Raw genomic sequence first — 5,334 nt, forward strand, 5'->3', positions numbered from 1 at the left:
CAAGGAAGAAGAATGCATGGAATGAAGAAGACGATATTTGCACGGATAATGTTATAGATGTGCAATGTTAAATCAGCAGAGTACCCTATTAATGCAACATTACCAATGATAGGGACTGTAAAAAATTGAGAAAATTGTCCAAATTAAACTAAGAGAAATGGGCTTTAAAATGTAAAACAGACGGATAAAAGAGAGGCTCCAGGATACCTTGATAGTTCAGGGTGAAAATAAGAAACTTGGGGACATCCTTAAACATTTTAAAATTTGATTAAGGATTTTAAACACTTGGATTGGTTTCAATCAGTATGCCAATACAGTATTAGTTGCTTAATTCTCTATAATGTTTCTGGTGTTTGTGAGCAGCCCAACATGCTACTGCATCCTTCATGTTTTCCCCACTTCTGGAGCTCGAATGCACAAGGTTGGAAATGACGCCTTTCCCATTTCTAAGCTCAAACTTCCAACCATAAATGAATACAGCCTTAGCACTGACAGTGACTGTAATATACGGGGAAGTGGGTGATCTAAATTAGGAGAAAAGGTTGTAAAACGGAAAAAAAAAACACAGCTTCTGCCATTCTTGCATACGGATGCTGAAGAGTTTCTTCAAAGGAAACATTCAACATTCCCCTCTCAGACACATTCCCTCATGCATGCACACAGACACATAACCCCCCCTACTCCCCTCACAACGTTTCCCATCAGCCAGCGAAATGTGGGTTAATGAGGCACCACCCGGGGGCACTGTCAGCAACACCTACACTACCAGTCTCATCACAGGGAGGGGAGGCATGAGAGTGGGCGGGAACCTGCGAGACACTGAGTACGGGCAACATCAAAGGTGCAAGTGTGGATGAGTGCAGTTAATTAGGCAGAATGACTGTGGTATGTGTATGGACTACAAGTCTCTGGGGAGATGAACAGAGTTGTACAGTGGTTTACTGTAGTAGCAGCTGAGAGAGTTGGCTCTGCAGGAATCTGAAATTAGCTATTTTGAGCTGCAGAGTTAAAATTAAAATGAAGTCATTGATAAAGGCTGGGCGTGCATTGAATAGTAGCAGGAAGAAGTATTAAAAAACAAAAGAGCAGAAGGTTTACAGTCACAGAGAAGGAGAACATACTGTGCGCTTCTTCAGCTTACTTAAAGGCACCCTGTGGACTTTTTGACTGCTAGTGGTGCTATAGAGCATTAAGAGTTTTAATTTCATCCTATTATGTTGATTAACAGCAGCGACTGTAATGCACCAAGAAAGGCGGCGAAGAAGAAGCAAGCATGGATTTAAAAAATGATAAAAATGTAAATGCTCCACGAGGAAGGAAATGTATTCAAATGTATTCAACACCTCAAGTATAAACACTCTGCGTTTTTGTGAGCAGCGCTGAATGTAAACACAAAATCTGTTTACAAGAGAAATCCACAGGGCACCTTTAAGCTTCACAATCAACTGTCACCACAGGCATCACAAACTGGTGGGAGAAAACACAAGCAGCCCAAGTTGGCAGTTCTTGTTTGAGGACGCGCACATGTCAGTTATAGCATAGCTGGGTGTGTCTGCAACTATGGGCATTTTTAAATCCAGTAGTGACATTTTGGATTTATGTTAAAATTTGTCACATGATCTTCTTCACATTATTTTGGCATAAAAAACAATAATAATGTGATTTAATACAATTTATGAAGCGTTTTATGGTTCCAAACACCACTTTTGTTCATGTCCCTCAACTGTGGTCTCAATGTTTAAATTTACTCATCATTTATATGATTTTTTCATCTAAATGAGACTGTCCTACATCGTGACACTGACACATACTGAAAGTATTTTTAAACCAAATAAATCTAGTTTCAATGGAAACAGAAGTTAGCAAGTGAGCACATGGATGACAGGTTGGGCCACCCACTAGGTGACCCTCAAGGTCAAGAAAGGTCAAGATGATCTTTTCCTCTTAAGTATTTAGAGTGTCCTTATCGCAGCACTTAGTAATGGTGTATTTAGAATTTTAAAAATGAATCAATATTACTGTTTATTTATGTAATTTTAAAAATGAATCAATATTACTGTTTATTTATGTATATTAGATGCAAAGTCAAAGCTATGACAGCAGACCTTGTTAGCCTGCCATTTATCTGCAATATTAGCAAATATTCCATTTCCACATGTGTCCTTACACTTGGCAGCTTTAAGTATAAAAATCTTGTACGGTTAAGGCCAGTTATATGTCAAAATACAAAAATAAACATGTTCCAGACTAAAATCTTAACAACTACAATTTTGTGTCCCTGTTTATGTGTATTACAGACTCTAATGGTAAAGTTCATGAAGGCTACCTTTTATTAATTTGGGAGTCAAAGGTGAGTACAGCAGCTACATAGGCTCAGAAACTACATTTGTTCAAAAATACTAGCGAATAGTCCAAGACTGTGGAACGGAGAGAGTGTAAAGTCTAACAGCACTCCATTATGATGTTAAATGCACTCCGAAAAATAAAAACAACAAAACAACCTGCACTGTTGAGTCCTTCTTCTTCTTCTGTGGTTCCAGGTCATCTCGACCTCATTCATATTTCATGTGTTGGAAATATTGCAGATGAATTATACAGTGAGCAGATGACCTGAGAGCAAACACCTTGCTTCCTTTGCATGAGGGTTTTCATGAGCAGCACAGCAGATCTGCACATATTCAAAGAGGACAAAAGAGGGAGTCTTTTCCGCCGAGGAGAGACAGTTCAAAGGAGCCAACTCATGCAAATGATGACCAGAGCTATCATGTGATACGAGGCCTTGTAATAAAGATAAAGTGCTCTGGAAAGGCTGGCGCTTTGAAGTGATACAAGGAGGGCCTGATGTTCCTCTGAGAAATATCTGTTCTTATGCTTGATGTGGTTATTTTAAATGAAGTGTTCTTCAGGTTTATTGTATTATTCATTTATCTTATTGGATTTCCTTTGTGGTTCGATCCATAATTCCTCTTTTCTAGCAAAAGTTCCAGGGAGCGATTAAAATTAAGAATGCTCTTTTATGCCAACCTGCCTTACAGTGAACCTCAGTTATCCTCTTGAGTACAACTGGAAATGCAGCATGCCTAATCTCAGCACTTTAAGCACCAAATATAGAAAGTGTGCCAAAAATTGTGGTTTTTTTTATTCATTTTATACAGTATTTTATTTTTTAACGTTATTGTGCTGTTATTTATGTCAAGACACTTGACATTTCAAAAGTTTGCCATAAAACCAAATAAAAAAAAAAACACTCACTAGAGTTTCAGTTTAAGGAAGCCATCAAACAAATGTCTTTTTTAGATGAGATAAAACAATTAATTGATTTAGCGATTACTCAATAATCAGATTTTTTTACATTAACATTCTTGAGATTTTATAAACCAAATGATTCATTGATTAATCGATAACTAAATAATCATTAGTTGCATCCCTACTGGTGTTACCGTAACACTTCAAATGATACCCAGGTCAGGAGTCAAGCTAAGAGAAACACAGACAGACAGACAGACAGACAGACAGACAGACAACCCCACACACACACACACACACACACACACACAGTGGTCAATATAAGAGGTAATCAACATCTGCATGTCTGTGGCTCATGTTTAATTGATGAAGCAACAAGCCATGTAATTACCCAGTGATCACAGAGGAAAACAAGCCTTGATAAAAATAGGCATAGTAGTGTACACATACACACAGCGCGCGCGTGTGTGTATGTGCGTGTGTTTGTTTGTGTGTGTTTTTGTTACCCAATCAGCAGAGTGGCTTTCCGTCACACCACAGCTAGCTCCTGTCGATTGATGGAGGGTTATGGATCTCACTCAACTTGGCGGCTGTATCCATAACAGCTACACAGAGCTAACCTTTAGAGAGACAGGTATATACAGGTCCCACACACACACACAAACCCTACAGATGCCAGATCAAACTACAGTACACAGTACATCAACTGGCAACACCCACGCTGCACTGTGCTGATTACAATCCCATGTGACAGCTTAAAGTTTTGATGTTTGATGAATGACTTTATGGAGCTCTAACTGTGTGATACATCTTTTCCTCTGAGGAGCAGAAATGAAGCGCTCCCTTTATCACATCTGTGCTGCTTGATGAATGAACCAATGAGAGCCTCATCCCAGAAGAAAGAGAAATAGAGACAAATAGATAGAGACAGAATGATGAGTAATCTTTACATTTAGCTTTGTGTAACAGTGGGAAGAAAGCTAAAGCACACGGCTGGCATTTAAGACAGAGAGAGATAACGAGTTAGTGTTTCCAGAACGAGGACACTCGCCCGAGGCTGAGCGTTCTGATGCACCGTTTCAAATCAGAAGAATAGGTTCAGTAAAAACTGAGATACACTGCAGACTGTCATTCTATTTGTTCATCCTTGACGTCCATCATTCAATAATCATCTTCCTTGTAGCTGTTTTTCATTCATGCAGTTTTTTGTGACCAAGAGAGAAAGAGCCTAAATTTCCACCCTATAAAATCCTATTCTTTTTAAAGATATCCTCACTGTTCCTCAGCATCACATGATTCTCCTGGATACATTATGGGTTTCTGTTATGGCCATCAATTTTAATGAACTGTATTAACTGTATTTCTGACACATCATGGTTTCTCTGCGTGTTTGGCATGAAAAAAAGACCCAAAGCATTGTCTATGCATGAAATGAACAAGACTTTTACTTATGGAACAATTAATGCTTGAAATGACCACTCCCATGTCACAACTCTATATTGTGCCTTGGAGAATATGCCTTCTCAGTGTTTCTTTGCTGAAATAAACGTTATTTTATGTGGCTGCATATATAATGTTGTGACTGATCTGTCTTCCTTTTGGCTTTGTGTACATGTAACAGGAAGATGTCTTGCTGTATTTTTATCATTAAGTGTTTTGTATCCATATGCTCTATGGTCCAAATATTTCAGCTAAAATTAAGTAGCTGACCAACTCCCTCGACAATAAAAATATATATAATATTTAAAGATGTTTTGGTAGCCTAGAAAGAAACATCAAACTCTGGTGTGTTTACAGACATCTTGTTGCCAGAATTCAGGCCACAGTTAAATTTTCATTTCCTCACAAAAACAATACGACTGTGCTTGTGAAATATTTCAGTTCCATTACCTAAGGCCAATGTCTGTGCTCAGTCTGTATGTAACTTACACACATAAACACACACACATTCCCCCGGGGTGTTTTCATGTGTCTGTTGTCATTTCCGCAGGGGATCATAATGACATCAGCAAAAGCAACACCTACATCAACAAAACATCAACAGGCTGCTCGCATTCATATCCATATGCTCGCTCTCTCTTACAGACA

Source organism: Morone saxatilis, unplaced genomic scaffold, assembly GCF_004916995.1.
Source record: "Morone saxatilis isolate NCDOM2014 unplaced genomic scaffold, NCSU_SB_2.0 Contig5, whole genome shotgun sequence".
In the NCBI taxonomy this organism is placed as follows: domain Eukaryota; kingdom Metazoa; phylum Chordata; class Actinopteri; family Moronidae; genus Morone; species Morone saxatilis.